The following is a 9395-nucleotide window of genomic DNA, read 5'->3' on the forward strand; positions in this document are numbered from 1 at the left end:
TGCTTTTGGTCTGACCAGGGGCTGCTCTGGGGGACGCTCAGCTGAAAAACCCTGGGCAATACTATTTTCCCAGCCTGACAGAGCCAGGTTGGTGGCAGCTGAGCTTCCTCTGGTGGCCTGAGGCATGGCTTCTGGTTAGGAGCCCTCACCAAGTATTTACTGGGAAAGTTCCCCAGCTGGGGAGGCACTTGCCACGGTGCCTGTGCTGGAGAAGGAGGCTGGTACAGCGGTTAGACACCATCTGCTGCAGCCTCTCTTCAGCTGCCAACTGTGTTTGGGTGCCCGCGGGGATGTGAAAGTGCTGTTTGCTCACAAGGTGTAACTGTTTGACAGCCCAGCCTAGCACGTCCTTGTTGCTCCATCTAGCACAGTTATTGCTGTCCCAGCCTTTGATAAGGAGAGGGCCTGAGATAGCTACTGTACTTTCAAGTCTGCCTCCACATCAGCGGTTACCTTTCATCTTTGCTTTATTGCCAAGGACAGAGACAGACAGGCCAGACCCACTGGCTGGCTAATAAGTAATAGGGAACTTTGCTGGGTCCCACAGTCCTCCTCATCAGGTGGTATATTTTTTTATACATATAGATTTATACATAATATTTTTACACCTATAGCTCCCATAGTGTGAGGAGTACCAGCTCATGGTGTGTGTGTGCATCAGTGGAAATGCATGTCTGCAAAGGAACTCAGCTGTAACTGAGTAACTTGACAGGCAGAACAAACTCTTTCAGCCCTTTGCTCTTTTCAGTCCTCAAATATGACAGCTTAATCATTTTCTAGATGCAAAATGTCATAGAGATAAAGCAAAGTTTATAAAGGACGAGTGGTCACATCACAGAAAAATCTGGTAATACATAAAAGCAAAGAAACTCAAAGTTCAGGAAACATTTGTTCTCCCCTGAACTTCCCTCTTTCTTCTCTCTCAGCATTCACAAATCTGAAAATTCATCCTCAGGGTTCCTTAAACAAATATAGGTCTGTCCTTTTCATCACCATATGGTTCATCATATGTTCCACATTCGGTAAACTGTGAGTTGAAACCCAGTTGCTTTGTTCCAGCTCTTGAAATGTACAGACCACTGAAATTTTGCTGAAATAACTGAAACGAGATTTTCCTGTAATGATTAGCTTGTATGGCTATAGTGTCATCAAAAACATTCAAATTCAGACAAGATCATCTCCCAATTAAAGTAACAACATCTCAGCACTTTCGAAGACACATTTCAACTGGCAGGAGAAGCACTGCCTCACCATGAGAGATGGGGTTGTAGCATTTCTCCTCCCTGCCAGGGACATCACTCACTTCTTCTTGGAGGCTTTTCAGCCTCTTTGCTTGAATTTCCACCCCACTATTCCAGGCTGTATCACTAAATTTCAGCTAGGAAGGCAGGTCAGCTCTTGCCTTTGTGTGTGCAACACAGTTGAAATCCCCCACATGAAATGCCACCACACACAAATTAACATTGGCAGGGGGCAATTCCGGCCTTGCACATTTTGATCAGTGATATTTGTGGGTTTTTTTGTTGTGCCAGGTGCTGTGCAAAGAAAACATGACCAAGAGAAGGAGCCCAAGAGGCGGAGTTTGTTCTTCCAAGCAGTTCATAACCTTCTCTCAACAACAGCACATATTATTTACCTTGAGAGGACAAGGGTTGGTTTCTGTAAAATGTATAAATGTGTGTTTCGACTGCACAGAACTGTCCCTGACCTCCAGCGTAATTAGTCATGTGGTTTCTTGTAAGTGCTTCTTGGGTGCCTGGATGAATCACCCAATTTTGAGGTTTGTCACTGGTAATTTTTGGTAACACATCTTAGCCAGCAGCATAATTATCCATATTTGTTTGCTTTTTACTCTACATTCCATTACCAGAAGCTCCTTGGGGAGGTTGGTGGCCTTCTGCAGCTTACAGGCTGAACGGTAACATGGGGCTCACAAACTGTGTTTGTTTGTAATGCCTCAGTGACCATATAAAAGCCCTAAGGCCTTTACAGACATGTTGGAGGAGGCGGTTCCAACCCCGTGGAACTTTCATCCTCCAGCAAGAGACATGAGGTGTGGAAAAGCCCATAAGTAAAGCCATGAGAGCAAGGATAAATTTAAGCGCATTAGCTGTGACATTCCAGAAGGATGTAGATATCATAGGATCATAGAATCACAGAGGCATAGAATGGCCTGGGTTGGAGAGGACCTTATAGAGCATCCAGTTCCAACACCTTTGCCATGGGCAGGGACACCTTCCACTATCCCTAACTGCTCAGAGCCCCATCCAATCTGGACAATTCCACGGATGGGGCAGCCACAGATTCTCTGGGCATCCTGTGCCAGGGCCTCCCCACCCTCACAGGGAAGAATTTCTTCCTAATATCCAATCTAAACCTGCCTTCTGTCGGTCTGAAGCCATTCCCCCTTGTCCTGTCACTCCAGGCCCTTGGAAATAGTCTCTCTCCATCTTCCTTCTGGGCTCCCTTAAGGCACTGCAAGGCCACAATGAGGTCACCCCAAAGCCTTCTCTTCTCCAAGCTGAACAATCCCAACTCTCCCAGCCTTTCCTCTCAGCAGAGCTGCTCCATCCCTCTGATCATCTTGGTGTTCATCCTCTGGCCTCACTGCTACAGCTCCATGTCCTTGCAGTGCTGGGCCCTCAGGGCAGGAGGGAGCTCTGCAGGGGTGTCTCATCAGAGCAAGGGAGAGGGGCAAAATCCCCTCCCTGCATCATCAGATACTGATACAAATGCACAATATAAAGACATCATGCAATGTGTTATTGGTTTGGGGTTTAACTTCCATGAAGGATTAGCAAAACTTAATTGCCTCCTTCCCTCTGTTTTGTATGCCACCACAGTGCCTGGGCACGTCATCAGATATCTGAAGGCTTTTATAAATCTGCACCTATTTTAAAATTATTTTTTCAAAGTTGCGAGTTCATAGATGCATGTGAGAAAAATAATCTGTAATGGAGCCATTACTGGAGACTGAGAGAGGATGGATGTAGAAATGGTACAGAGGAGAAAATAAAAGTGAGAGGGGAGGAAGTAAAAGGAGCAAAAAGAAGAGCAAGGGGTTAGGGCGGGGCTTGCAGCAAGAACAGTGAGTGGGTGGGCAAGAACAGAAGAGGGAGTGTTTACAGCGATGGAGAAGAGCAGGATAAAGAAATAAGGACCAAAAGCAGTGAAGGGAGGAAAAATACCCAAAACTAAAGAAAATATCCAAGAGAGTCCTAACAGACCGGTTACTGTCAGGATTCATTTGGATATTTAACAGCAATGATCACTGCTCCCACCCTCCCCAGCCCTCCCCTCAATAAAAGCAAAAGCAGCAGGTTGCCTAGCAGAGATAAATGCCCTTTCTTGCAACTCCAACTCCGAGCCTACCTACCATGACTCCTTTTATTTTTCTCCTAGTGCTGTATCATTTCGCACTGTAGCAGAAAGATGTGGATTGTATTTGCTGTATAAACACCAGTGAGAACAGAGCTCAGAAACAGGGAATCTCGTTGGATCTGAATACTCAGGTCTGTCTCCCAGAGTTACAGAACCACAGAATGTGCTGAGCTGGAAGGGACCCACAAGGATCATCGAGTCCAACCCTCAGCCCTGCACAGGACCATCCTCAAGAGTCAAACCATGTGCCTGAGAGTGTTGTCCAAATGCTCCTTGAGCTCTCTCACCCTTGGTGCTGTGCCCACTGCCCTGGAGAGCCTGTTCAGTGCCCAACCACCCTCGGGAGGAAGAACCTTTTTTTGATATCCAACCTAAACCTGCCCCGACATAACTCCAGAACATTCCCTGGTCCTGTCCCTGGTCCCCACAGAGCAGAAATCAGTGCCTGCCTCTCCTCTGCCCCTGCTGAGGAAGTTGCCACTGCCATGAGGTCTCCCCATTACCTCGAAGATGTGAATGAAACCACGTTTCCCAAGCAGAAGCCTTGAGTTTGCTGTCTTGGAGAAGATATTTCTGATGGGGTGAGTGGGACTGAAGGTTGAGTAGAAGGAAACAGGAAGGGAAAGCCAAGCTGTACCAAGCAGGCACTCACAAATTCCTTGCCCACAACCAACCATGCCATTTAAAGCTGTCATTCCACAAGGGGCTGGCTCACACCTCAGCAGGCTCAGGAAAGGTGCTGGAGCTGGAACTGTCAGGTGGGAAATGGCAGGAGGGAACTGTTGACTCTGTGTGCGGAGATCTGAGGCCGTGCATGCCTGAGGAATGGAAATACTTTGCTTAGCACATGTTCATGCTGGAAAAGATGTTACAGTGTGTCTTTGGCCTTGGTGAGGATGAAAGAAGGGCAGATGACACCACCTCATGCACAACCAGACAGTTCTCTTTTTATCTGTAACATTCTGGTTTAGCTCAGACTGACCTCAGTATCAGCCTAACACAGCAGACTACCTGGTGACACAGAAAAGTGAAAACTTTCCCCCTGGGAAAGGAGAAGGAAACTTCAACTGCAGAGTCAAGCTGTGAAAAGCCAGGCTTTTACTCCAAACCTGTGCCTACACTGGGTGGTCCAGAGTGTCCTTGAGACAAATCCAAGTGCAGATGGGAGAGTAAGTATCCTCACATCAAGTACTAGAAGACAAATAAAGTGCAGGCAGTGCTTAAGAACTCATGTGCTGCTCTTTCTAGTGCTTTCACAACAGAAATCGAGAAGCTCTACAGCTACAATAATTTCTCCTGCTGTGGTCATTGTCCCTTATTTAAAGTGGACCAAGTCTGAACAAGTAGCAAGATGTCACTGGAGGTTGAAACACTGTCCTTTTGGTTTTGAAATTTCTGTAAAAAGTAAATACACTTGATTTGGAGAAGTCCATATCACAAAGCAAGTATCGCAGCCACAGAGGCAGTTTCCTCCTTTAAAATCCTAATTTGAAGCAATAAAACATGCCCTCCTCCCAGCTTATTTTGACCAGAGCCTTGAAGCACACAGGACTTGGCCAGCCAGCTACTGACTTTCACCTCAGGATGCTTTCTTGGTCTCTTGTAACTCACTTCTGACCATATTATTTTACTTTTTTTTTAAGCATGTGTGGGTGCATATTAGCTGTTAAAAAGCAATTTTCATACCTTAACCTTAACTGCACTCAGCCAAGAAGCAGCCACAGAACCCAGCCCAATAAATCATAGCAAGGGGAAAGCAAGGAGGAGGCAATGGGGAGGCGCAGAGTGAGGGCAGCAGGACACTCATGTGCCTCGGCCAGAGGTGTTAGAGCCACCCTCAGCTCCAGGGGGATGTGTCCCCCAGAAAGGGTAGCTACCACAGCTCTGTTTGAGCATGGCAAAGTTTCAGCCGAAAGGAAGGGGAGATGAGAGTTTCCAGTACTTTCCAATAAAACAATGCTCACTTATCCAAACTGCCCCAGTTCTGCTCCAGTGTAGTTTCATTATTCAACTAGCCCTCACCAGTGGTTTCTTCTGAACCCATAAAAATCAGGGACATAAAAAGAAAATACTTTTCTGTCATAGGAGCAGACTCTTTTCAGAAAAATAGGTTAGAAGAAGAAAGAAATTGCTATTTTGGAGCATGTTTGCCAACAAGTCCCCACCGTCCATCACCTGATTTCAGTGAACACACCTTGTTTCTTGGTCTCCCTTATCACAACGCCAGTAATAGAATCATAGAATGGTTTGGGTTGGAAATGATCTTAAAAGATCATCTTGTTCCAACACACTACCGTGTGCAGGGACACCTTCCACTAGAGGAACCTTCCACCTTGCTCAGAGCCCAATCCAAACTGGCCTTGGACAATTCCAGGGATGGGGCAGTCACATCTTCCCTGGGCAACCTGTGCCAGGGCCTCACTACACTCACAGGGAAGAATTTATTCCATATATCTAACCTAATTTTTCCCCTCTTTCAGCTTAAACCCAAATGAAAGCACCATTCAAAAAAGTGTACCAAATGGCCACAACTTCAGACTTGCCACCATGTGAGGAAATAAGGCATTCCATGAGGCAAGTCATTAAAAACTTCTTATCCAGTGTCTACCCTAGGATATAAAAAAGGAGTTTGGGTGATTGGAAAGCTTTTGTTTTTCATCAATGGTATCAGGATATCTAGAAAAAGAGATTGTCATCTCATACCCCTTGCTTCACTTGTCTTAGAAATACCAACCTCTTTATTCTCCTTCTTCCTGCATACCAGGGCAGTGGTCTGGGTGAGATCTTCCAGGTGACACTCACCAGTCACCCTTCCTGAAGTCTGAGTGCTTCTGTAGTTGGTCTGCGCCAGTCAGTCCTGCCAGAAAGCAAAGGGCAAGCCATTCAGCACAAAAAAATGCAGCATCCTTGGTTTCTGTGTTAAAAAAAATAAAGGCCCACAATCTGCACCATTGCCTTAAAATAGAAAAAAAACCCCAAATTTAAGATCTATGGAGATCCAAATAGAAGTGTACTACATAGTGGTCTTTATGTAGATTTTGCTGATCTCGTGAGTTTGGTGGTGACCAAGGCCTTGAACTTTGGCCTCGATTTTAAAAATGTTCTGGTGCTTGGATTGTTTTTCAGTGATGCAACAAAATCAGCTCTGGGCCTCCTGGCATGGGATCAAAAACTCCAAAAGAAATGAAGCATTAAGCTGTGACCTTATACAAAATTCAGTCTGCCAATTCACTTTTGGCAAGAAAACCTGATAGTTAAGCATTCCAGGAACAGGCTTTGTGCTTGACCAGGGATGGGCCTAGGGAGCAATGACGTTGGCATATCAGATACTCTGTGTCCTTTGGTAGGAAAGGCACTAGACATCCATGCCTGATTTCCATCTCCCAAGGAGGGCCAGTGAGTGAGGGGTGCACACATCCAGTATTAACAGTGGTGGAAAGATGGTCTTGTTGTGATGGGCAAATAAAGATGGCCTTGTTGTGATGGGCAAGTGAAGATGGTCTTCTTGTAATGATCAAGTGATTAGAGGTAGAGCTGTGGTCCCTGTGGTTTTCTGTTGCATGAATGTTTTCCAGTTAGAGAAACCAACACAAGGCAATTTGACCCTGAGCTTTTTCCACCCAGCCCATTCAGCCCTCGTGCTGCAGGTCACCCCACCAATTCTGCCAGAACAACACTGAAACCAGGTACATGGAGAAGGGCACCTCAAACAGAAGTGATCATTCATGTGTTCATAGAGAACTAAACCAACTCAATTTAAAAAAAACCCTCTTAAAATACTTATTTTTAGATAAGAAATCTCAGATCTACAGCCTCTCAGGCTGCTATATAGGGGAGGGTATTTGCTGTGACATCTTGTTCCTCTCCCTACATTGACCAGCCATGTACTCTCCCAGCCTTGAGCTCTGGCACTTACCTCTTTCACTTCTGAGAGCCGCAGTGAGTAACTCAACAAAAAGCTACCCAGCTGGGCCCTAGCACATCCCAGCAGCTCAGAGAGCCAGACAGATAGGAAGTCTCTGCTCAGCATCTCAATATCTCATACCTTCAGCATGCAGACACCTCCTTCAGCTGAGCCAGACTGAGTGAGCTGCTGTACATTCCCCCACCCCATCTACTCCCATTTCTCCCACTTGTGTTTAATGTAGCCATCAACCCCCTAGGCAGAAAGTAATTTTGGTTCCCTGATGGGAAGGAACTCTCTTATTTGCTGTTGCCAGTTGGGTTTTCAGTCAGATAAGCTACTGTAAGTAACTCACACAGTGGCCACGCGACAGCTACTTTCAGTGCAAGCTGAGCTGGGGCAGCAGCAGCACCTGATGTGCAGCTCCCCTTAAAAGGCACATCCCATCCTGTCCACTGAACCTGATTTAAGAGCTTCTCTGGGCCCTGGCTCATTGCTACCCATAGTTATGCATTTTTGTCCTTTTCTTTGCACCAGCACTGATGCTGATCCCATACAGAACTGTTCCAGCTTGTTAAGCTGGCAGAAAACTCATCCATTGCTTTTTAGAAGGCATTTGCTGCAGGTTAAGCAGGATGGACAAGTTTACCTTGTGGATTACAGAAAGGAAGTGAGAAGGGGGCAAAGCAGCCCTGGTTCAGATCAGCTGCAGCCACTGTGCAAGCTCAGCTGCAACCTGAGCCTAGAGAACATTCAAAACAAATAACGACACTCAGAACTCACCCACTTCATGTTGAGGGAGATGTTAGCTCTGAAACTGCACAGCGGTAAAACAGATAAGCCCTCTGGCTGCTGGTAATTTTATTAGAAACATCCATCTAATAGAATAATCCTGAACTCAAACAGCTCTCCCCAGGGTCAGAAGCCACGACTATGCTCAGCTCATACAGAAGAACCACAGGTTTTCTCCACAACAGTTTCCTGTAAATGCCACCCATTTGTCAATACAAAAATCTGCTGGATATTGGAAACAGAGAATGTGGAGACAGTATGAAATTGGACATAACCTAAAACAAGTAACACAGGGACTACCACCAAGTGTACTATTAACTTTTATACACAACTGAGTGGAAACCACTGGACATCTCCTGTTTAAAAGAAGCTGCCACACAATTGGAGTTTGTTGCCCTGTTGCCACATATTTTAGGAACGTGGGAAGAGACTTTGGCTCTCTCTTGGCACAGGTCACATGCAATCTTACTGAAAGCCCAAATACAAACACAGAATTGGACCAAATAATATACAAATGGAAAACAACAAATAACTCAGGCCCAAATGTGATTTAAGAGCAACCAGAGATAAGAAAATGGAAAATGAGGGAGAGATTAATAAAATGTCTTCTTGAAATGCTGTGAGGTTCATAATAAAACACTTTCATGGGAGCATCAGAAACAATGCAGGAACCAGCTGGAAACAGCAAATGATGCTGTCTTGCCTCTTTTACTTCCACTCTGCAAAAGTGCAGAGAGTAAACAAAAAGTTCAAGGAGAGGATGCAAAGGTTAGCTCAAAACACTTTTAATTTTAAAATTTCAGCAATACAACGGCAGGAAGCTTTAACTCTGTATGTGTCTCTCTGAGTGGTACAGAACTCTGCCTCTGTTTGCATCAGTGCTCTGTGGGTTATTCTGACACTTTGCTCAGCGTGTGCTTGCCTTTCAAACAAGCCAGGGCAGCCAGAGGATGCACTCCTTGGCAACATTAAAAGAACAGAAAACCACTTCAGAAACATGTGGCAGGGATGAGTAAGCAAGCCTTCCTGGTTGTTGGGCCATGATATACTCAGCAATTCCAGCAGAGGAAATATTTATCTTAGAAGGGTGCACAGCTTCCGTTAGGTTTTCACTCCAGCACTAAAACCTGGTGCTGAAAGCTTTCACGATCAGATGGTTTTCTTCCTTTCTCGCTCTGAGTCATAGCAGTGACTTTTGCTGTGTGTTTTACCTGCTTAAGCAAACAGCCAGTGCTATTTGGTGGTGCACTTCAGGGGCCAAGCAGGAAATTTGTTCCAAAGTGCAGTGACAGAGCAATATGTTTGCCTCCCCTGAAAG

General features: G+C 45.6%; 1 long non-coding RNA gene across 1 annotated transcript; it reads right to left on the bottom strand.

Annotated features, from left to right (window-relative positions):
• Positions 1 to 1031: 1031 nt before the first annotated feature.
• Positions 1032 to 6321, bottom strand: LOC139669341 (uncharacterized). Its single transcript, XR_011697242.1, has 3 exons — positions 6116 to 6321; positions 3885 to 4199; positions 1032 to 1099 (listed from the first exon to the last, which is right to left on the bottom strand). It is a non-coding gene; the product is annotated as an uncharacterized lncRNA (long non-coding RNA).
• Between the last annotated feature and the right edge of the window lie 3074 nt (positions 6322 to 9395).

This window comes from Pithys albifrons, chromosome 3, assembly GCF_047495875.1.
Source record: "Pithys albifrons albifrons isolate INPA30051 chromosome 3, PitAlb_v1, whole genome shotgun sequence".
Classification (NCBI taxonomy): domain Eukaryota; kingdom Metazoa; phylum Chordata; class Aves; order Passeriformes; family Thamnophilidae; genus Pithys; species Pithys albifrons.